Raw genomic sequence first — 25,046 nt, 5'->3', positions numbered from 1 at the left:
TTACTTTAAGCCTCACCCCTTTTGACTGCCTTATGTAAATGGACTCAGACGGTACTTGTCATGTGATTAAATTCTTTCATTCAGTCTAACGTCTGCAAGGTTTATTCGTGCTGTCACACGGGTAGAGTAATACTCGGTTGCATGTTTGTGTCATGTTTTGTTTATTCATTCATCCATCAATGGGCACTTGGGTGGCTTCCAGGTTTTAATTGTTGGGAATAATGCTACCATGGACACGGGTTGCACAAAGGTCTCTACAGGGCACTACTTTTGGTTCTTTGGGTGGAAGCCCAGAGCAAATTGGAATTAGACTGTATTTCTATTTTTCATTTCGAATTCTATTTACGTATGGTTATTGTGTGTCTGGATGCACAGTATCTGTCATGGCACTTATGTGGAGGTCAAAGAACAACTCTTGCAAGTCAGTGTTCTCCTTCCTTCCACCAGAGATCGAACCCAGGTCTTCAGGCTTGATGGCAAGTGGTTTAACACACTGAGCCCTCTCAGCAACCCTCCAGCTTCCGTTTCCTTAAGAACTCCCACACTGTCCTTCCTATACCAGTTTATGTCCCCATAACAGTGCGTAAAGGTTCAAGTCTCTCTGCAGCCTCTTGGACTGTGTATTCCTGTGGAAGCCATTCTAACAGTTGTGGAGAATGAGAGCATGTCTCATTGTGATTGGATTTACATTTTTTTCTCTTGCCCTTGCTGGCAGTTTATGTATCTTCTTTAGAAAATGTCTCCTCATGTCCTTGGAGAACCCTTCCTTTTATAACATCAAAATCACCATGATTGATTCCCATTCTTATACTCTGTAGCGCCGGTGATGTCCAGAGCCAATCCCCCATCCTCAGAGTCAAGAACACAGCCTTACAGATGCATTTTTAAAAAGAAAACTTTTATTAGTTCTTTATGAGTTTCACATCACCTAATCCAATTCCTCAGCTCTCCCTTGTACCTGCCCTCTGCCCTTGCCACCTCCCCAGCAACAGAGAAAAAAAAAAAAACAATGGGGAAAACTGTAGTGTGTCACAGTGCATTCCACACTTTACCCTTTTATCCACACTTCTTCGATTGTAAATACTCATTGCAATGACTTGTTGGTCTGGTTACACAGCCTCTGGCTTCTGCTAGTCTGTCAGTACTGGGACCTCACTAGGACTCCTCTCTAATAACCTGCTGCTGCCTGTGTCATGGAGATCCTGCAGTTTTGGATCTGTAGGACCAGCCTCTTCATGAACTCTAAGCAGTTTGGGTAGATGTTGGGGTGGACAATTCAAAGCACTGGTTCTGGGCTTAAGAGGTATCTGAACTAATCAGCTGGTCAGCTCTCCAATGCTCACACCCTCTGAGCCAGCTCCCTAGCAACCCCCAAAACCAGGGCCAGCTCTACCCTGTGGCCCAGGTAAGGTACAGGGCCTGCTCTCTTAAGTGTTGCAGCTGGTAAGGGGATGGCTAGTTCTCTCACTCTTGGGATTTCATGGCCAGCTCTCCTCCTTGACATAGGTGGGAAAGGATGGAGGAGAAGAGGAGGACATCTTTCCTTTGTCAGCACCACTGCACTACAGACAAGGAGCAGGACCAGGTGGCCCATGCTCATGTCCTCAGGGCTGGCTCTCATGTTACCCCACCATCAGGGACAGCTCTCCTGAGTGCTGCAGCTGGTGAGGGGCAGGGCCAGCTCTCCTGCTCTCGTGACCTAAGGCCAGGTCTCCCTCCTGCCATGGGTGGTGAGGGGGTAGGAGGGCATCTCTCTCATTTGTGTCACTGCACAGGAGACAAGTGGCAGGGCACCTCTCCCATGCTCTTACTCTCTGGGCAGCTCACTCAGACTCCCCCAGTGTACAGGGCCTGCTTTTCTGAGTACTGCAGCTGTTTAGGGGCAGGGTCAGCTTTCGTACTCTCATGTCCCCAGAAGACAGTTCTCCCTCAGTGCCCAGGTGAGGGGTGGAGCCAGTTCTGTACAGCCCTCAGACATCAACATGTCCCCAGGTGGTAGCCTAGACCAGGAGTGTCTGCCTGCCTTTGGTGGTAACAAGCTACTGAAGGGTCTTGAACCCAGATGTGGCCTCCAGTGGCAGCACAGGTCAGGACTCCACCTTGGTCACCAGTGGCATCACCAGCTACTCATATCATGCTGTTCCTCACTATCCTCGAGTTCTGCCTCTCTTCATGGTACCCACCTCTTTCTATTTTTCCACCATTTACTTGCTCCTCTTAGTGGTGCCCAGGGTCTCTTGAGTATCTGGGGTCATCTCAGGAGTGCTATGACCCACTTGTGCATTATGGAACTAGGCAGGGGTAATCCCTAGCATGGTCTGCCCCTCAGGCCTGCATGGTGTCAAACTAGTGGTCATCTTATGTTAGCTCCCTGTCCAGGTCCCATGGTGCTGTCATCTTGGGTGGTCATCTCCAGCTCATACCCTCTGAGACCCATGGTCCCAGGTGGGGCTCTTCAAGTCTCCAGTTCACTCCCCACTCTGGGAGCCCTTCTGGGCCTGCATAGCACTAGTGGGTGGTCATTTCAGGCTCTCTTTTTTCAGGGAAGGTTGGGCCACTAATCATTCAGATGTTCATAGGTCAGAACTGTAGCCATAGCCTCTCTCCTCTCTGCCACCTACTGACACACATGTGACACAGCAGCCACACCTGCAAAGTCTCTAGGGGCAAGCGGATGCATGTTTTTGATATTTATTCATCAGTTGACTTCTGTTTCCACAAAGACAGTATACAGAGCAGCAGCCACTTCTCTTTTCAAGCACTCTGTTTGTTCTCAGGCCTTGCCTACCAGTGAACTGCATCCCTTCGATTGCCTTGATTGGCCCGTTGGCATCATTTACACCTGTTAGCCCACTGGAATCTGAGGGATGGGGTGCTCAGTGGCTTTTCTTCTTTCCCCTGACACTGCCAGGTCTCAGCTTTTACCTCCTGGAGAGGTGTAGATAGGTGCCCAGACATGCAGTACCATCTGTAAAAACCATTGTCTGTCTGTCTGTCTGTCTGTCTGTCTGTCTCGTGTGTGTGTGTGTGTGTGTGTGTGTGTGTGTGTGTGTGTGTGTGTGTGTGTGTGATCCTTTCGATGTTTGGAGCATAAAGAGGCTGAGGAGGATGGGTTTACCAGAACTCCCCTGAGAAATGGAGCTCATTTCCTTTTGGAGATGCCTGCCCAGGTCAGGATGCCCTGCTCCCGGCTCTGCAGACAGACCTGAATTGCAGGGATTATTTGTGGGCAGATATCAATTACTGGTATTTTATTTTTAATTTATTATTTCATAGTTTCTTTTGTGTGTGTGTTAGTGTCCCACTGCAATTATTTAGGATTGCAGGAATGAACATGAGTAGGGGTTATTTACTTGAGCAAGGGCAACTTACCTGTGGCTATACCACTGAGGAATGTGATCTCCGCCCCACCACACACCCTGTCCCCAGTGACTATTAACTGTCTAGCTCGTCGAGGAAGGTGCGGCCTTATGAGTCCTTTCCCATCCACGATGACATGTTGACGGGCCCAGTCTTGTGCATATAGTCACTACTGCTGTGAGTTCATGAGTGTAGTAGTCATGCCATGTAGTTATGGGAAGTTTAAAATAAAGTTCTGTGTCACAGTAGAGGAGAACAGAGACTATAGCTGGCTTGAATGGACAGGGTTGGAGTCTCTGCCTAACTCATGCATTTGCTGGCCTGTGTCCTGCCCACATTGCCCAACTTTTCCCTGGAGAGGCTAAAAATCCAGCCTTCTAGGCTGTGACAGAGTTGAAAACCTTGTACCAATGGTTAGTATAATTGTGGGTACCTAACCAAGTTAAGTTTAGAGTGCAGACAGGATTGAAAATGACACTGAGACAGATTACTGGGGAACAATGAGTTTGTTAGAAAAGTTATTAATGCCAGGGACAGACAGAAGCAACAGCATGGCGGGCATCTCTGGAGAGAGATACCAGGGGATATGTTTTGCAGATGGAAGTGGTTCTAGATAGGAAGCAGGGAAGGGGTGGGGAGCAGGATGTGTCTGGCAGCAATGCCTACTTCACATGTTAGCTCACTTCCCAGGTGAGAAGCCAGCAGGCACCTGGTTGGTCAGCATCTGTGAAAGGGAGAAGCTTAAAGCAGGAGCAGCAACTGTTTTCTGACATTATGCTCTGACTGTAAGCAGTTCTTAAGGTGGCCACATGCCCTCCATGGCCCAGCCTCATCGGCAGTGGTTTTACACACCATGATGCCACCTGCCTCCATCACAGCTGTGTGGTAGGCCTGTGCTGTTGCCACTTATACATAATGAACTCAAATGTCAGAGTCAATGTGGACTTCACGATCATGGCAGAGAGGGGTCAGGTTGAAGCCCAAGTCTGCATGTGATTCCCACTCCATATTTGTCCTTCTAGAAAGTTCTTGTTTAATGTTAAAGATAGCAATCATTAACTAGACCAATTAAGCAATAGTACCATGTCTGAAGTGAAAAGGACAATTATTTTCTAATATTATCCTGGGGCTTTGCTCTAAGAACACAGACAGCGCCTTTACCAGACACTCAAAAGCCTCTGAGGGGAGCCCAGAGAAAACTCTGGCTAAGCAGCATGAGAAAGTTGGCTAATCACCATGAGAAAGTAGCTATGCCAAGCCTTTACATGTTTTAATTTCACTTCTATTGCTGTGACAAAATACCCTACAAAAGCAACTAAGGGGAGAAGGGGAGTATTTGGCTTGTGCTTCCCCATGATACTCCATTATTTCAGGGAAGTCAAGGGTAGGAACTTGAGGCAGATGGTCACATCATATCTACAAGTAGAGAAAGAAGACAGGCTTACCATGTTCATTATTCAGATAGTTACCTTTCTCTTACACACTCCAGGATACCCACATCAAGGCAGACCCCTATATGTACCACATGCTAACCTGATCTAAACAACCCTCACTGAGACACTCTTCCTAAGAGGTTATTGTAGGTTATATCCAGCTAACAGTTAAGACATCAGGACATGTGGAGTTTCTTGCTTTCAGGTCTTTCTCTGCCTCTTTCGGCTCAACAGAGATGACAGGGTATTGCTGTTTTGGGTATTTTCCTTACCTTTTATTGCATTATTTTTCTTCGTGTAGCTGCTGGGCACCAGACACTGTGCTACACTCAGCAGCAATAGACAATGAAAGACACATGGCTCCCAAGGACCTCCATGTCTTAAGAGGACACACCCCATGTTTGGTGATGTGTATGAGCAGGTGGCTATGGGGACACATAGTGGGTCTAGTTCTTGGACAATCAAAAGTAACCCTAGGAGAGAGTACTGCGGAAGGGCGAGTTTGCATTCTTATTAGGTGAGAAGAAATGGAATGAACTAAAAAAGACTCGACATACGTGAAGGATGGCAGTGGCTTGGTGATACAAGAGGGACACTTATCTCTTCTGGTCCTCAAGAGGCTCGTGGTGATGGAGAGAAGAGAAAGCAGAAGGACATTTAGGTGACAGAGGGCCTAGGGAGGAGCAAGGCTGCTCAGAACATGTGGGATGAGAGACAGAGAACTGAGGGGCCAAGAAAGGCTTCTAAGAGGAGATCACTAGGAACCGTCCTTTGAAGGGATTTAGCACACCCTGGACAAAGCGGGCACTTCCCAAAGAGTAAAGCAGAAACATGGAGCCCCTGGGGCGTGAGTGAGCTTGCCACACTAAGGTAGCAAAGAGCTCGTAGGGACTAGAGCTCCAGCTGTAACTGAAATTCTGGCTAACCCGGGGAAGTCCACAGCTCCCTTTTCAGAGGGGGAGATTTCTGTCCTGTGGGGACTGAATTAGAAACCCTCTGAGAAAGACAAACCCATTAAACCCAGAAAGTCAACTGCTTCCCACTTTAAAACAGACAGCGAATCCATGTTTGCATTTCATTTAAATTTCTCCTTAGTACCCTTGGGATCACACTGGTTAGCATTTCCTCCCACCATCTCAAACCCAGCTATCTCAGGTAAGTTGAAGTTCCTGGCCAAGGAGCCCAGGCTTGGTCCCTTAGTCCTGTAATACAGACATTATTTCTGATGCTGGCATGCCACTCACCACAAGCCTAATTGCTTAAGATAATGAAAATGACGAATACGTTATAAGGAAAAAGAGCTGTTCAAGCCAGAAGTTCAAGATTGAGGTGTTGGGCAAGACCACGTTCCTTCTACAGATGCAGGGAGAATTTTTCCTTCCCCTTTCACTTTCCTGAGGCCACCATAGATAGCCCTCCATTCATAGGCCTCCTGTCTTTCATTACCCATCAGCTGGCTAGGGACCTCCTGCTCCACCCAGATAAAAAACATGGCTAGGCAGGGAGACGCTCATCTGGCGCTGTTCTTTGGGAGGCTCTGGCGCTGTTCTTTGGGAGGCTGTGTTCCTATGGAGGTAGGCAGCAGTGAGTAGTGGGCGGAAGGGCAGTATCAGGTATGTAATACACGCTATACTGAAAAACCACCACGCTCCGTTTGAGCTCACCGAGAAGCTGGCTGTGGGGTTACCAGCTCACCAACTTCAGACCCCTTGACTGGACATGAGCTGCCCCAACCCCAAGCATGTGACAGGGAGGAGAGAACAACAAAGGACAAGACATGTGCTCTTGGGAAGAAAGTCGTGAGAACCAGAGGGCCAGGAGTCTGCTGTGAGACTGTACCCTAGAAATGACAGGGAAGCTTCACCCATGATACCACAACAATGTGGTTGTTTAAACAAGAGCCAAGCAAGGCCAACGCTAGTTGACATCCGAACATGGAAGGGGAGCATCTTACGGGGTTCCAACCCCAGATAAGTGCAGGAGAGTTATTTTCCCCCAGGGACGAGTTCTCTAATTGGTTGTCTAATACTTACTGATCAATCTTGAAATCATATACATATAAGCAACTAAGTGAACTCAGTAGGTTGTATTAATTTATGCCTGAATATACGTGTGTGCGTGTGTGCGTGTGTGCGTGTGTGTGCGTGCGCGCGCAGGTGTGTGTAGGTGTGTGTGTGTAAACACATACAAAAGAAAAGCTGTGGATTTGAGGTTGGGGGCTCGGGGAAGGCACTGAAAGGAGGAAATGATGCACTTATATCATAACTTAAAGAATTAGAGGTTTTTAAAAATAGACTTTGTACTGACGCACATGTGAGCTCACAGAGCCTGTGGCAGCATGCACAGGGCCTGCACAGGTCTAAGCCAGATGGGAGGTTAGTGTTTCTAGTGGAGTCTTACAGGGTGTACAAACCACACTTAAACACACTTACGGGCAGACTCTATGTCCAACAGTAGATGGACATCACAAAATGAACTCAATGGTATTTTTGAAGTTTTTTTTTAATCTCATAATACTTTGGGCTTTATATTTATATATATATGTATATATATATATATATATATATATTTTAGAAAAAACTTTATAGGTGTCCTGATTATATATGTTGTGGTTTCTGGATTTGCATTCTTATGGGATGTCTGTGTGTGTGATATGTGTGTTTTTGTATATACATGTGTCCCTTGTACTTTTTCTTTGCCTCAATTTTTCCCCCATTTGTTTTGTCCTATTCTGGCCTGATTATTTTACCTTATTTTTTAATTATTTCTACATACCTGTTTGTTTTCTCATGAGAGAGAAAGTGTGGATTTGGATGGGTGGGGAGGTGGAGAGGATCTGAGAGGGGTTGGAGGGAGGGCGAACCATAATCAGAGTATATTGTATGAAAACATGTATTTCCAAAAATCTTTTTAAAGAAATGAACAAAACTGTTTTGTCCTTGAAAACACCTAGAAGGCACACCACCTCCAACACAAGTCCCTGGCATTTACCCTGTGGTAGAGCAGTGGAGAGGCAAGAGCAGCCATAGGAATCTCATATAAGTGGTGCAGTTTGTGTTTGGGCCAATCACAGTCTTTCCTCTTCAGCCCCAGCCACAACAGGCCCCCTCCCAGGCAGCCAAGGAAATCATCCCCTTTGAGAAGAAATGTTCAGCAAGGCTTGCCATAGTAAAACATCCAGTATAAAGTGTTCCAGGTGCCGTGTGCAACCATCCTGGGCCGTTCTCTGGTTATGGCCATGGAGTGGTCAAGAAGACTGGTGCTAGCATATGAGTAACTTACTGGCTGTTTGACTAATGATCTGTTTGTCCAAGGTAGCCAAAGCAGCATGGAAAACTCCACCAGCTTCCAATCAGGGAGTCAAGTTCCCCACTCCACCCTCCATTATCTTTGCTTATTTACAGAGGAACTGACCGTGAGAGGGAGTGGTCACAGAAGAGCTTACTAGGGCTACCATAATAATGGAGTAAATAGATTTTAACTGTGCTTAAGATACACATGCCTATTGTCCCAGGGCGAGGTGGCTTCCCTGTCTGTCTCGCCATCATTACAACCTCACACTTTATCCTGTTATTTCCTGATTCTCATTGACTGTCTACCCTCTTCTTAGAAGGGCCCTTGTCATTTCTGACAATCCAGAACAGTTTTGTCACAAGTTCCTTGGCTTAATCTCTGTTGTCTCTACTGTCTGTTCAAGGTTTCCTTTATTTTTGAATTATGTGTGTATTTGTGTGCCTATGTGCGGGGATGTGTACGAGTGCTCTGGTGCCTGAAGAAGCCAGAAGAGGCTATCAGATTCCTCTAGAGCTGGAGTCAAAGGTGGTTGTGAGCAAATGACGTGTGTACAGCCTGGGGTTTGAATCTGGGTCCTCAGGAAAGCCAGGAAATGCTCCTAATGGCCAAGCCATGTAACTGCAGTCTCTTTGCTACATGAGGTAACATTGGTAGGCTGAGGGACCTCTTTGAGACTGACATCAACCTGCCTGCTGACACACGCTAATCCCTCCAAATGATTAGGATTTCCAGGTAGTAGAACAATTCCTGTGCAGACTGGACTATCTACCACATTTCTGCAGCATCCCTGGGGGTCGTTTGTGGAATTAGGTGATGTTTCTCAGAAAAACAAAGAGGGAAACCACACATTCCCTACCCTACCCTTAAGTGCTTTTATTCCAACTTGTGGTATTAATTAGGGATGGTTATAATAATGAAGTTAAGCCAACCCATGCCCAAGGCAGCTGGTGTAGCATACACAGTTCTGTATCCCAAAGCCATAGCTTAGTTCCTAGTTCTCACGAGCACTTTGATTCGGGGTAAGTCCCCTCATTTCTCTGGCCCTTAATTTCCACATGGGTAAAGTAGAATGGTTTTGTCATTAAGGGCTTTTGTGTGTTGCTGTGGTAAGCTGTTGTATTTGTTTATGACAGGGTCTCATGTATCCCGGACTGACCTCTAGCCCACTACGGAGGAGGATGTTCTTACTCTGATCCTCCTGTCTTAATTGCCCACAGGCTGGGGATCAAGCTGTGAGTTTATGCACGTGAGGCTAGGGCTTTAGTACCAGCTGGGTTACAGCCTAACCCCAGGTAGTTTGAAATGACACCGCACTGCTTTCCATACCAGGAAGAGACGGTGTCTATTCAGCTCACCGGCACGCTTTCAGCATTCTTCTGGAACATCCGCCAGTTCCTTTTTCTCCTCTCTATGCACTGATTTTACAGTTACTTAAAGCCAAATGTTTGGACTTCTATCTCCTCTCATGGTCTTTCCTTAAGTGTTGCTCACTTCCACTGGACTCCCAGAGGGCTTTAGCCTTTTTGCATTAGAGGGACTCCCATTTCTTACTTAGTGGAAGGTCCTGGAGCTGGGAGTCATTAGGCCCCACTTCCTGTCTCAGATTCATCATGGGCTAATGGCAAGACCTAGGGGAATTGCTTAATGTAATCTATAAAACATGGCTAATTACATGTCCTCCGTCCACCACACAGGCACATAACGGGGGTGTCAATGAGGTAACAGCTGTAAAAGTTCCTCTCAAAGCAACATGGTACAACTATTTTAATATCATGAAGCAGATAGTCTTTGGGAGTTGTTCTGGGACTTCTTGTATGTATGTGTTCAAGCGTGCTTTACATACGTAAGTCTGCATCTGTGTGCATGAGCTTGCGTATTAATGTATGTGCATTTTTAAAAGATTTACTATTAATGTGTATGAGAGTATGTCTGTGTGTGTGCCACATGTGTAGGAGGGCTTGCCAAGGCCAGAAGAGAAAACCCTGGAGTTGGAGTTATAGTCACTGGACATGGTGATAGGAACTGAACTTGGATCCTCTAGGAGAGCAAGTGCTCTTAACTATTGAACCCCTCCCTACGCCTCCCCCCTCCGTGTATGTGTGTGCAAACACTCACGTGAGTGTCCATGTGTGCGCGCTCCCATGTGCGTGAGTGTGTGTTGTGTATTTGCCTTCAGAATTCATTAGTTTTCAAGAAGGACAGGCAGGACCGTGCCTCCATCACAGGTTTTCTTCATCCATTTCCCCCTCCCCTGATCCAGTCCTGGCTGCAGGGAGCAATTACTAGTTCTTCAGGCCTTCCTTTCAACCTTCTCTGTTGTAAGCCATTCACATTTTTCTCATCATTAGCTCTGGGCTAATATGTTATTTCTGTCCTGGGGGCTCCTGCAGCTCAGGGATCCCTTCATGTTAGAGAGGAAGACACTCTGTTAGCTCAACTCCACAGAGTGGCACTCTGGTTTCCTGGCCCTCTGTAGATACCTGGGGAGTTTTGTTACATGGTACCTGGGTGGGGTGAGGCTAGGGGGAGTATTTCCAGAAACCATGTAGTAAGGAAAAGAGAAATCTAATGCTCTGTTTGTGTTTCTTTTTGGGGAAAAAAAAATCTTTGGCCCTGCCAGGTAGGTAAGGAAAAAAATAGGTACATATGTTTACAATGCCAACTTGGTGTTTTGGTTTTGTTATTGTTTTTCTTCCTCTTCCAGTAAAGATTGCTTCTTTCCCTTCTGAGTCAGGGATACCGCGTGGTCCTGAGCTGTTTGACAAGAAGTCACCTGTGGATGCTAAGCAGATAAGCGGTTTAATGTGCTTTAGTTCTGGATGGGAAACCCTAGGCCTCACCCACGGTCTATTAAGGCTAGGCTCCTCTGTATGTACATTTCTGCCTGTAGGTTAGGGGAGATTGGAGCCAGATTTTGAAGCTTGAGTTACTCTGATCTCAGCCAAACCTCCAAAGAGCCCCTTGTTCACTCCTCTTGGCATTTCGTTAAGTGTCAGAAGTATTCCATTAGTTATCAGAGCAAAGATCACATTTGCTGTGAAGAATGCTGTGCTGAACCCTCTCCAAGCCATTCAAGGAGAGAGATACAGCAGGCCGTGGAAAAAGCCTGCCTGCAATATGTACGATCCAGAGGGTGGAGATCCTGGCTTGGAATACAGAACCCTGGAGCTTCAGGGCACTCCTAATGGTGGCCTCAATTGCCTTCATTAAGGATGGAGGAGAATTTCCTATGTGAGTGGCTAGTGTTTCCTTCCCTGGTCCCACCTGCAGGAGCCTGTGCACACTGTTCAATCCGTCATAGAGATGAAACTCCGTCCTCTGTGTTACTCAGAGACACTGAGCTGAGTTAAAGATGTCCACACTGTCTTGCTATTGTGCAGGGCAGGGTGGGACTTGAATGCCAGAGTCTGACCTCTGGGAACCTGCTCTTCCCACTGCAGACCCCACAGTTGTGACTGCAGGTGGCATCGCCATGGGAGAGGCATGGAGGGTGGCTGTTGGAGTTACTGTATTGCTCAGACTTCTTTGGATCTTGAAATGAAGTGCTCACAGCCATCCTGGCAGCCCCAGGCTTCCTAGGTCCTTGCTTTCTTCCGACCCTGACAGGCTCTCCTCTGCACACATCTCCATTAACAACAAGAAGCAGAACAATTCCTATAGAGGGACAGTTTACCCTGCATGGGAGCCTGGATAACCCTCTTCTCCTACTGCCAAGGATATCGGCCATAGCCCCTGGAGTCTCTAAATGCTTTCTTATCTAGAAAAGGGTCTTGGCAGATGTGAAGTTAAGCATCTTGGGATGGGGAGATGATCCCAGATTACCCAGGTAGTCTTCTTAATTTCCATTTTAAAATTAATTTTTATGTCAGCATACAAAGCAATGGGTTTTATTATGACATTTTCATACATATATGGCGATAGCCTCTGACCATAGCAGAGTTGAATCTATTGTAATGGTGGGGGAAGGGAGGGTAACAGAATACTTGTGACATCAAAGCGGATGCTACATTTAAGTGGGAAAAGGGACCAGCAAGAGGGGGGGGTGAGAAGGAAAGGGAAGGACGGTGGGAGAAGGGACTTAAATGCAGTCCTGAGTGTTCTTATAAGAATGGGTGGATAGCGATATCATAAGCAGGGGACAGGGTCATGTGGAGGCAGAATAGAAGTTGAGGACGCTGCTCCTGGAGGCTGAAGGGATGTGGTCACAAGCTAAGAGGGCTGCTGGCAGTTACCAGGAGCTGGAAGAGATTTTTTTTTTTAAAAAAATGGATAGTTATGGGTTACATAGTAGTAGGGATGTATTATAGAAAATGTGTTTTTAGGAATTTGTTGCTGTGTGGACATTGTAGAGTCTATTACACAAACCAAGATGGCTATGCCAGTAGGCGATAGACTCTTATATAACCACTGTTATGTGTCCTTTACTGCAGACACCACATGGCACAGGATTGCAGGCCAGAGGGATCAAGGTCTTTCAGTGAGCAATGCTGACTTTGAACATCATGTCCGGGGCTATGAGGGTATTTGCGGATTTTGTGGGAGTTTGCCAGAGTGACTAAGGAAGTCAACTCACCATCTAAGGCTCTGGCTTCACGCCACAGTGCTTGAGTGTACACTGTCCTAGTTATAGTATAAGCGTGGAATGCTTAGATAGACAAATGACAGTCCCTAAGTCCTAGAGTGTGCACGTGAGCATGTATATGTGCGTGTGTGTCTGTGTGTCTGTGTGTGTGCGCATGTGTGCATGCACATGTGTTCATGTTCAGGTACTTTAGTATGTGTGTAGTAGGGGCTGTGTATGCAGAGGCCTGAGGACAACCTTGTTGCCGTTCCTCAGGTGCCATCTGCTGTTTCATTGGGAACAGCCAAGTGTGGCTAGTCTGCCTGACCAGCAAGCCCAAGATATCCCTTTGTCTCTGCTTTCCCAACATTAGGATTACGAACACTATGCCTTTTGCATAGTGGGCGGGGGGAGCTGTTATTCCTTTGTTGGTTTGTTTTTAATATGATTCCAGGACTCAGATCTAGGTCCTTGAGCTTGTAAGACAGGCATATTACTAACTCAGTTAAATCCCCAATCTAAAGCTCCTGTTCTTAACTACTGAGGTCCCTTCTGTTCCCTGGCTCTATGCTAGAAGCCTGGTCCAGGCCAGACCATGCCCTACAGAACCTTCTGTTTATTCCTAGGGCTGCCTTCCAGACACAAAGTATTTCCTTCAGCCTCTCATGAGCCTTTCCTTGTAGAAGCACCTGGTCCTCGTGGGCCCTACGGATGCTGCAGCAATGGGCGGACGTGTCATCCTCAGTGAATATAGCAGAGTCCATCATCTTCCAAGTGTGAACCTGGCATTTAAAGACTATACCGACTGCAGTTGCTTTTGCTCCTGAAGAGCTTATTAATCATCCAATCGGTAGCATTCATTAATATCATAAGTGATATTTGTGCACACAGAGTAACCAGCCTAGCAGACTGTTTAATGTCACACCGCGTCAGCTTCCTCATCTAAAAAAAAAAAAAAGAGAGAGAGAGAAGCTATTTCACTATTTGTGTGATGGCTAAATGGCGGTGACATATATGAGACACTAGCAGGTGTTTGACAGGATGGCTATTTGAATATCGCACATATTATTTAAATTACAATGCTAAATATTTTTAGAGAACAGATAAAATTCTAGGAAGAACTTCTGCATCTTGCTAAACTTAGGGTAAGAGATATAGCCTTACGTTAAAGGAAGCCCTTTAATGCAAAGAAAGTGCATTATTATGTGTGATTTTTTTCATATTTCTAATGAAGAAAAAGGTGATGTGATCTATGGTAATTTGACACAGAGAAAGTGGTGTGAGGAGCTTGGAGATGGCTCAGCTGGTGAAGTGCTTGCCTTGCAAGCATGAGGTTTTGGGTGCTGTCCTCGGGACGCATGGAAAACCACTAGGTGTGGTGGTGAGCACTTCTCATTGAATTGCTGGGAAGCAGAGATGGGAGGATCTCCGGGGATTGGTGGTGAGCCAGCTTAGCCTGGCAGTCCTGGGGCAGAAAGAGATCCTGACTGAAAGAAACGAAGGAGGAAGAGGGGGAGGAGAGCAGGAGGAGGAGGAGCAAGAGGAGGAGTAGCAAGAGGAGCAAGAAGAGGAGAAAGGGGAGTAATAAGAGGGGGAGGAAGAAGAAGAGAAGAAGAGGAAGAGCAAGAAGAGGAAGAGGAAGAGGAGGAGCAAGAGGAGCATGAGAGACGAGAAGGAAGGGGAGGAGCAAGAAGAGAAGGGGAGGAGCAAGAAGAGGAAGGGGAGGAGCAAGAAGAGGAGGAAGGGGAGTAATAAGAGGAAGAGGGGGAGGAGGAAGAGGGGAGGAAGAAGAGGGGGAGGAGGAAGAAAAAGGAGCAAGAGGAGGAGGAGACAGATAGATACACACACACAGAATGAGAGAGAGAGAGAGAGAGAGAGAGAGAGAGAGAGAGAGATACAAACTCAGAGACATCCAGAATCCAACAGAAATAGCATTTCTTGTGCTATGAGCCCATCTCATAAAAGATGCTCAGAACCCATAATTCATGTTAGAATCATTATCATTGTTGTGTTAATGAATTCAGCAGAGCTTGCAGAAAATAAATCTTAAGATTTTTTTTTTCTCAGCCTGTAGAGGGTCAGCTGCTGGGGCAAGGGGCACCGTGAGGGGTCCCAGGGGAGAGAGGTTAGGAGCCAGCATTCACTCAGCATCTGCTCTGGCCAGGCCCTTTGCCCTATAGGTAATCCCATTCAGTTCCCCTTAAACCCCTGTGGTCCCCAGAGCCAGTGGGGCTCGGATTACAGCCCACGCTGGCAGCAGCTTGGACTCCCGAGAGGGCTTCTCTTACTCATACTGGAGGAATGAATGCATTCACTGTTCTTCTATGCAAAGTCATTCCGCAGCTCTCAGTGCGTGCTTGACATGGAGGAAGTCAGAGGCTCTGTCTTTAACCTTCAGTGCAGTGCGGTCCTGACAGAACCACCACTAGGGAGTAGCCATCCCGGCCACACCTTGAGCTCAGCACTTCCTAAGAGCAGTTTCACTGAGTCCGTACAACAGCCAGATATAGATGTTGTACATGCTGGATAGAATAGCCGGGCTCTGTCTGCATTCCATGTAAACACCTCTGTGCCAGTCAAACCCTTATCCCCCTTGTACCACCCTCAGGGATGCCTTGCTTAGCAGAACATAGAACGTGGAAACCATTTTTGCGTGAATGTCTCTCTCTCAGACATCTACTTCTATTTCTTGCTTTTGAAAATCCTGAAGGATATCTTCCTCAGATCCAAGTCATTTCCCCAGTGGCAGGACACAACATGCACTCCCAGGTCCCCTTGTGTGATGAGTAACTTGCTTGGCTCTAAGTGCCATCTTTACTGATGCTTGACCACTGACTGTTCTGCTGTGTGGGAACCGGTTTCCTCTAATGCTCATTTGCTTGTCTTTATTCCCTTTTTCTGTGACACATTTTTTTGTGTGCATACCCTGGAGCCCAGGGTTATCCAGGTACACAGCACCAGTGAGTAGTGCATAACTTGCTCTTAGGCACATGGCTGATTTTGCATATGATTCTGAAGAAGCAGATGCTTGTAGACAATGCCTGGAGTCAAAGTCTCCTCCAGGGCTTATTCTCAGGAGGACTGGGTCTGTTCTGAAGGTTCAGAGAGTGGTACTGTGTGAGCATCACCGTATGAACTTCATCCATGAAGCAGGCAGTGGATGGGCCGAGGATAAGGCTTTCTTAAAGCTTGGCTTCCTTATGCCGGGGCTGGAGAGCTGCTCAGCAGCTAAAGAGTGCTTGTTGCTCTTCCAGGGGACTTTAGTTCAGGCCTCAGCACCCACTTTCAGTGGCTCACCAGTGTCTGTAACTCCAGCTCCAGGCTCTCCAGTGACCTGTTCTATCCTTTTCAGGCACCAATACATTTGTGCCATGCACACACATATCGAGGCAAGCATGCATACACATAAATATAAATAAACTCTTATAATAAAAAATTGAACAGGGAGTCACTCTAAAGCCGCCTTTCATCCTCCTTTGCAGTCTGGATCTCTTGGCTCCTCACTTCTGAGAACATCACCCAATGCACCTATAACGGCTTCCTTTTACCTTAGTGAAACGCCCCCACCACCAGCCAGTGCCCCTCCCCTCCTGCAGAGAGCACTGGGGGAGGGAGTTCCCTCTTTCATGTACATATGCACGCTCAGAGCAAGCCTTTCAGTGGACTCTCACTCTGTCTTTTATCCTTCACCTTAGCTAGTCATGGGGAACAGAGGCAGCCTGATCAAACCCTCAGCATGGCTTTGCTACATAGTAGTCAGCCAGGAAAGCTGTGGTTTTCATCATCTGAATTTTTGCTTCACCGAGTGGCTGGAGTTTTGCTTCTTATCTTCTGTAGACACCAAATAATTTATTGCTGAGGCCCACCCTGGCCGGCGCTGCAGCCTTCTGAACTTCTAAAAGGGCATCTGCACTCAACCCAAACCATTTGCTCAAAGCCTCTTTGAACTCTGGCTGCATATGATCTTTTCCCCCCTTTGGCAGGGGGTGCGAAAGAAACAGGGAGCTTCAGGGAAAATAAGGCTCTTCCAGTCCTCAGCCACATACTTCCTCCTGCCCTGCTTCAGATTACAGTCTTGGAATACATGCATTTCTCTTCCTTGGTTCTATTTCCTCTTAACTTCCTCCCTTTAATTTGGGAGCTGTGAGAAATTTCTAGGCAGTCACTGGCTACCAGTCTAATTTTGCTAGCTCTCTTTGATTCCCACCTGGGTACCTGGGGCTGCTTTATTAAAACTCAGAGCCTTTTGGTCTCTGTGAATTAGTCTAGAGCTGTGGGCTTTACCGGCCCATTGGTTAGAAATGCAAACATTTAAGCTCTCTGCCTCTCACTCGTGTTATTTCAGCAAGTGTGCTTCAGTGTCAGACATGGGCCTAGCTCGGGATTATACACACATGGATTAGCTATGGGTGAGCCTGGCCCTGCAGAAGCTAAAGGTGTATAAGGAAGCTGAATCTTGACTTAACACTGCCCAGTCAGAGTGTTAATGCCACAGCCAAGAAGGATGTGCAGGCTGCCTAGCGAGGGCATTCATAACGGGACAAAGCAGAGCAGGAACCCATGCTCATGTTGGGTCTAAAAGCTTGCAGCAGTGCGCGGGTGTGTCAGTGAGGCAGTATTCCAAATGAGTCAGGTTGTTGGGGACCTGTTGAGGTCAATGGCTGTTGGGGTTCAGGATACAGGAGGAATGGAAGACTAGAGAGTAGACCAAGAAGATTTAGGACGTGTGATGGAGGGTGTCAGATAACTATAAACCTAAACTCCTCTGGAATTGAACTTTGTTCTCTAGCCAGAAGTGAGCCACAGAAAGGGCTTGTTTATTTATTTATCTTATTTGTGAGTATGTGCAATGCAAGGTCCACATGCATTTTATGCAAGTCTACCTGAGATGAGATATCCACTTTAAAAAAAAATTGACACAGAATCTTCAGAGTTTGGAGCTTAACTATACTGTCTGGCCAGCATGCTGATTTCTCATGGGTTCTGAGGACCACACTCAGGTTATGACACTTGAAAGGCAAACATTTTATTGACTGAGTCATATCCTCAGCTCCCATAAAGATGTCGTACATAGAGGGTAATGACTACGACCAGGTCAATGTGGGAAAAATCAAAAGCGCAAGAGGCTCCTAAACTGAGTATTTGGTAGATGGGTTGGTTCTAGCCATGCAGGGACTATGACTGGTCATGCTTGTCTTCTCTGAAAATAGAGAAATGGGCATTTTACAGTCCGAACTGTTCTTTCTATAGAGAGGTTGAATTCTAAGAAACCTTATCTAGGTATGAGATTTGATGATGTAGGATCTCCCTGGAGTACCTCCCTCTGCTGTGGACAGATATTTCAGAAGAACATTTGACTCCTGATCATACCTGCTCCAGCTTTTGGGGCATCCAGTATGTACCAAAGTGGGTATTTTATGTCCCTTCCTGAAGCATCTGCATGTATAAGGACTAAGATTCCTCACTGAATTCTCTCTTTGACACTGCATTGGGACTGTTCTGCCAGGAGACATTTGCTTCTGCTCCTGAGGGCATGTTGATACGAATGGTTGGATTTAATAGACTCGATGCAAAACAACTCAGGATATGCATATTATGTTCATAATTGAAAGGCCTTTTGTGTGTGCACATGTATGTGCATGTGCATGTGTGTGTGGTGTGAGGAGGCAATGGCAGTACAAAAGAGGAGGAACTCAAGTGTGTCTGCCTCTGCTCCATCCTCTTAGGCTTGGTGCCCAAAAGAAACCAGTGTTCCATCTAAGTGATTTTTAATTATTATTTTATAGGTACGAGTGTTTTGCCTGCATGTATGAACCATGTGCTTGGAGTACCCAGGGAAGTCAGAAGATGGCATCCGATTCCCTGGGACTGACATTCCACCTGCTTGTTAGCTGCCATGTGGTTGGTGGGAATCAAACCCAGGTCCTCAGGAAGAGCAGTCTGGGCAAGATGACTGCTTAGTCATCTCTCCAGTTTTCCAAGTTGTTTTTATTCGTTCTGAAATGTAACCTGGGCATACATTCACTTGCTGTATGTGTCAGTTTGGTTTCCTTTCACTTTTCCATATTTTGGAGCGCTTGTTACATTGTTACATCTATGTATGTGCACCTGGCTTGTCCTTTAACCGTCTTCCTCCAGAGTCTGAATGCGCTATAACTTAGCTGACTCTGGATTCCCCTGTTGAAGGGCATATACACTGTGCTTCAGGTTTATGATCCACAATCACAGTTTGAGTAGCAACATGACTTATTGCCGTGACCTAACCAGCTGCCATGCTACTAACAGACTTTCCACAAAGCATATGGTTCTCACTGTACTCACCCAGAGCTGCGGCATCTGACTGATCTCTGTTGTCTCTCAGTTCCTCTCTTGTCTGACTGCTACACAGACTGACTCATGCTGGAAGGAAGGATGATCCTAGGCTCTAACTCCTCTCCGTTGCCCAGAGTATAATCTGTGCTTCTGCCTTCTGCAGCCTGGAGGTTGATTCTTCACAGTCCACACCTGAAGATTCCTTTCCCCTTGTGATAATGTTACTTTGTTTCAATAGGATGGTACATGGTAGCACAGGTTGTCCTGGAACTTGCTATTGTAGCACAGGCTGGCCTTGAACTTCCAGTCATCCTCCTGTCACAGCCTCATAAGTGCTGAGTTTATAGGCATATGCCACCATGGCCAATTTGTAATGATGCTTAGCTCTTCTCTGATATTGCAGTCCTCAATGTCATTCTGGAAATGAGCTCTGGGAAAGAGATGTGCATACGGACTCCTTAGACCATCCTTCCTGCTACGTTCCTGCTAGAGTACCAGGGGTGCTGCAGGTTCAGATTGCCATAGGGGTCCTTAAACCCTTATTTCTTGCACATCTGCCAGCACTGAGAACAGCTGTTAGGGCTAGTTCCTACTGTCGTGTGTGTGTGTGTGTGTGTGTGTGTGTGTTCACACATCTTTTTACTTATATTTTGTTTGAGATATCTTGTAGCCCAGGCTGGCCTCAGATTCACTATGTAGCTGGAGATGACTTTGAACTCCTCACCTTCCTTCCTCCACCTCTCAAGTGCTGAGGTTATAGGTGTGTGCCACCACTCGTAGTTTCTGCAGTACTTGAGAAAGTACGCAGGGCTTTGCGTGTGGCTAAGCAAGCTGTCTGCCATCTGAGCTATAGTCCTAATCCCTAAGAACCCTCAGAACGGTTTTCGTTTTTAGATTGTATTTATCTGTTCTCCGAGGATTTCAGGCATGTATACAGTGTTTTGATTCTCTCAACCCTCCAAGTCCTCCAGATAGCCTGGAAGCCCCCCTCCCCCACCTAACTTCATAGTCCATTTGTTTTTTTCTTTATAATCACTGGGCCTAATTGGAGCTACCTGTATGTGCATGGGTGTAGACCATTCACTAGCATAGCACCTACTAGAGGCCACACCCCCAAAGGAAAAGGACTGTCCCTCTCAGCCAGCAGCCATCAACTATCACTGTCTTGCAGCTAGGGCTGGGGTTTCCTGTACCCTTCCTCCACCCACACTGGAGTGTTGACTGGCTTGATGTTGCACAGGTTTTGTGTAGAGAGCCCACAGCTGCTGTGAGCTCATGAGTGCTTCCATGCCCAGAAGGCGCTATTTTACCACAGCACTGAAAGTCTTTTTAAGAGATAACATTTGGTCTTACTGATGAACTAGGAGTGGCGGTCTTCATTGCAAATCCCAGTTTCCTCCTGCTTCACCTAGCTTCAAGGACCTCGAGGAAGGAGGAGAGAGCAGGAAGATGCCCATGTGTATCTCGAGCCAAGAATAGAGGGCAACTTTCAGACGCAGCAACTCTGTACATGGGGTGTACAATACATAGCATCACACCTCCTCAGGCGGGAATTTGATGCCAAGACTAGGCCACAAACCACTGGCTTGGCAAGTGTTTTTGCTTGATAGAGAACAGTGCAGAGTTAGAATGTGGTAGGAAAGAGTCCTTCTAACCCCATGGGCATTATCCATTAGATACAGAATGGGCCATGTTTTCAACAGAATCTGGCACAGGGAATTCATCCAACCTAATGGCAGTCTGCTCTCTCTGGGGATATGGTCCTTCTGACCCCAAGCATCCTTGCCATAGTCTCTGAGGGAAAGACTTATTTCTTCTAGCAGCTCAACTGAGCACAAGTAATGTCACTTCTCTGACTGTGGAAAACCCTGGACCTCCCCCAGAACAGCCTAGCAAGGAGATGTTGGCACATGCTGGGCAATAGGGCTCTTAGGTGGCCCCTCTGTACAGTCCACACCCCTCTCAGCTCTCAGGCTCCTTCTGAGGCTGGCAGTCACAAGGGCTGTTGCTCTCTGGGATGTTGGGTCCTTGAATGTGGTTCATGTTAGCACAGCTGAGGGGCTGGGCCTCTTGCAGGGACCTGGCTGAGCTTTAGGGGGAAAGAGAATGGAAATAAACAGGGAGCATAGAAGAAACATAAACAGTCCCCACGGCCTGTTCTCCCCTATGCTGACAGCTAAGCGGTGGCAAACCCTCTATCACTTACAAGTGGCTGTCAGCCTTGCCTGGGTGGCTGTTAAGCTTAGATGGGCACGCACAGATTGGAACTTCATATTCTTCACTCCTTTAAAAAAATGCATGTGTGTGCACTTGCATGTTCATGTGTGTGCAGATGCTCATGGACGTGACTTGGGTATTATTTCTTAGTTGGCACACATCTTTTTAATTTTTTTTTAAAACAGAGTTTCTCACTAGCATGGAACTCACAAGTAGACTAGGCCAGCTGGTCAGCAAGCCCTAGGGATCTGCCTATCTCTGCTTCCACAGTGTCGGGATTTCAAACCCATGTCACTGTGCCAAGCTGTTTAAACGTGGGCTCCGAGGAACGAAGTAGGATCCTCATGCTTGTGTGTGCGGTGTCCAGAGGCCAGATCTCCCAGGACTGGAATTATAGAAGGTTGTGAGCCCCTATGATGTGCATGGTGGGAATTGAACCCACATCCTCGGCCAGAGCAGCCAGTGTGCTCCATCTCTGAGCCATCTCTCTAGCCTGTCAGTGGTTAGTTAGTGGAAGTGAACAGCCATTATGTACTAGTCATTCTGGTAGGCTACGGAAATATTGACAAATGAGACCTAGTCCCCAGGGAGCCTGTTTCTAGAGACTCAGGCAGAAATACAAGCACACATAAGAAAAGATGGCTGTACTCTGACAGCTCATGGGGTCCAATGGGAGACCAGAGAAGGGCATGTTTTCTGTGGAAGAGTGCTTTGGAGTTTGGATCAGGCTGAATGTTGCTGAGAACTTCGGTAGAAGCTAGGTATGCCTTTCTGTTTCCATGCTGGGAAGGCAACATGAGAGGAGAAAACAATACAGACCAAGGCTGGGAAGCCTGTGCAGAACCTGTGGGGATAGCAACAGCGCTGGTCTATCCAGAGCCTAGACGCAGTAGGCATCGTGGTGGCCAAGCCAAAGAGGCAGAGAAGAGGAGCACGTGCAAGAGGCAGGTCACGTCTGGGCTGGGGTGCCGTAGACCGAACAAGCAGTCCTCAGAGAGTGGTCCTCAGACAAAGAGTAACAGCATCTCTCTGGGATTGTGGAAATACAGATTCTCAGGCCCAGGTCGACATAGCAGGTAGAGCCTCACGATCTATTGTAACAGGTGTTCCAGGTGAATTGATGGTCACTGAGAGGGAGGCTATGAAGAACTAGAAGGACATTAGTCTATGATGCTGAGCCCAGACTGGGGTGTGCTGGTTCTACATGTGTGTGGCAATGTCTAGGAGCCACTGCTAAAGTATAGCCCTCAAACTGCTGCATGGGTGACACCAGAGGGCTTGTCGCAGTTTCAAAATAAGGCCTCCTTCAAACCTGACAAATCACAAGCCTATTGTGATCACACATACACACACACACACACACACACACACACACACACACTCTAAGAGATTTACTTGTATCCCACAGACTAGCCTAGAGGCAGGAATTGGGGGTTGATGCTCAGGGCTGTGGTGTAGTCAGGATGACCAAACTGTGATGCTATCTTCATAAATGAGTTTGGGTTTAGCCCTGGAGCTGGAGGAGGCAGAGATTCACAGCATGTCACATATAAACACCACCACCAATGGCTCCAGCTGTCACTTGCCAGCCTGGAGAGTATCTCCAGAAATGTCACATCTTAGTCATTCACTGAGCAGGAACCTAATTCTGACCCCACTTGGAGAAACTGAGGCACAAAGATCAAGTAACTTATTCAAAGCTCCTAAGCTCGTCCTCTGGCCTCTTCTCCACCAGTGGCAGAGCTGAGGTTCAAACTCATGGCTCTTGGCTTCAGGGTGTGTCTTAGACTCTCACATCCCTTAACTCTGAACTTTTCAGCCTCATTGCCTGTTGCAGTTTCATGTGTTTCACAAAGGCCCTGACTGAAAGCCACACAGGAGGGAAGGGTTTATTTGGCTTACAGTTCCAGGTGCTGGATCATTATTATGGGGATGTCCAGGTAGGAATGTTTCCTTCCCAGAGCAGATAAAAATAGTGTATCCATGCTGCCTGCTTGCCTGCTCTTAGCCAGCCCTTTCCACTCTTACATACTTTCAGGGCCCAGCTTAAGGGATGGTGCCACCCACAGTGGGCTGGGTCTTCCTATATCAGCTAACAAAGCCTGCCTACAGGCCAATTCAACCTATTTAATTCTCTTCCCAGGTGACTACAGGTTACTCTAAATGCGTGGAATTAACAGTTAAAACTAACCAGCACATTGCCTAACTTTCAGCAGTTAGCCAAAATTGCGTCAAGTGGCGCTCCTAAAGTAAAATTCCACAGCCTGGTTCTGGGAGACAAAGCTTAAGAATAAGCCAATCTATTCCCCAGGGCAGCTACCGCATGCTCTCCTAGAAGGGTTAAACAGCCACATGGGGCCCCTGGGACACATCTGTGCTTATTGTGACAACTCTGTAAATTTATCCCATTCTGTGGAGGCCCCCTGCAAGTGGCCAGATGGTCTCTGTCTTGGTGAGGAAGAGGCCACCATGAACCACCAGGATTGTTTGCTCTGATGGGTCACAAGGAAAACAAACGCTGTCTCAGCCAAGTGGGGATGACTCTGTTGCTCACCCACGAGTTGGGAGTCAAGGACTCAGAAATCTAATTGCTTTACAATCGTGTCTGGCTTGCTTGCTCATTTTCTGTAGTCTGTTTATCAGGATTAAATTAACATTTAATGATTTCATGTCTTTGTCTTTTCAAAGGTGTGGTTGTTTCAGGAGATTTCCAGTCGTTTTAGAGTATAGGAAAGAGCTACCCTCCCACCCTCTCCCGCCCCACAGCTAGACGTTTGTAAATGTGTATTACCCTTGAGGTAAGGGTCTGTTTGGGGGAAGGTGCTTTCCTAGTCACCCATCCCAGCAGCTTCTTTTTCTGCCGCCCACAGTGTTATCAAGCAGGTGTGGCTTCATCAGTGTGTGCTGAGCAAGTGACAGCAGGGCAGTCTGTGCCCAGGCAAGCAGGCCTTTTCATGCAGTCCACAGGTTGCAGAGGGATAGTTTTGTTTGTTTGGATGCCATTATTATCTTTCCTTCACTAAACCCAGTCATTTCTGATCTGGAATTTTGACCTCTTTGCTTCGGAGTTCAATTCTGTTCTGAGACTGTGTTCTTCAAAGCTCTGGGTCTGTGGACCAGCAGCATTGGAATCTCCAGAGAGATTGAGGCTCTGTCCCAGACCTCCAAACAACGCCCCCCTCTCTATATATATAAAATAAATATATAGACATATTTAAAGATATAGATATGGTGTGTATGTGTGTATGTGCAGTGTGTGTGTGTGTGTGTGTGTGTGTGTGTGTGTGTGTTTGTGTGTGTGTATGCATGCCTATGTGTGTAGTGTTCGGAGGTGATTTTATGAGTCCAGCCATCTCAGGAACGGCTTCCACCTTGCTATCTATCTGGATCAAAACTGAGTTCATGTTCCCAGTCCCTGGAACCCCACTCCTGTCCTGCTTCTTCAGATGTCTCATGTTTGTCTGCTAACCAGTAAAGGACATTAAGAGGGAAGATGCTATTATCCTGTTATCTAAACTAAGGCATACACTCATTAATGTGGTCCTAGTTAATTGACTGAGTGCTACTTGCCCACCCCTTTGCTCCCTTATCATTCCAAAACTCCAGGCCAGAGTCCAGGAGGGGACCTGACTTCAAGAGCTGATTCAAGGTCTCTGGAACCAGGTGGCCTGGACAAGGCCCAGTTACCAATGTTGACTTCCTTGCTTAATTCCTTGTGTCAAAATATGATTGGTCAATGCAACTGCCTACCCTGATCCCCTTTGCTTTGTGTTCTCATTCTATAAAAATGTCGTACAACCTCCCTTCAGGAATGTGGTTCAGATCTCAAACTGGCCGCCTCCCTGAGTGCTCAGAAAATAAAGCTTTCA

The 25,046-nt window shown here is 46.9% G+C and overlaps 1 protein-coding gene and 1 non-coding gene across 2 annotated transcripts in view; one reads left to right on the top strand and one right to left on the bottom strand.

Annotated features, from left to right (window-relative positions):
• Thsd4 (thrombospondin type 1 domain containing 4) overlaps nt 1–25,046 on the top strand; it is a 599,748-nt gene that overhangs the window by 100,393 nt on the left and 474,309 nt on the right. The window lies entirely within an intron of this gene.
• Nucleotides 2,546–2,671, bottom strand: LOC120094490 (small nucleolar RNA SNORA17). The gene has a single exon (XR_005488796.1). It is a non-coding gene; the product is annotated as a small nucleolar RNA SNORA17 (small nucleolar RNA).

Source organism: Rattus norvegicus, chromosome 8, assembly GCF_036323735.1.
Source record: "Rattus norvegicus strain BN/NHsdMcwi chromosome 8, GRCr8, whole genome shotgun sequence".
NCBI lineage: Eukaryota > Metazoa > Chordata > Mammalia > Rodentia > Muridae > Rattus > Rattus norvegicus.
This window is presented reverse-complemented; position numbering and strand designations above follow the sequence as displayed.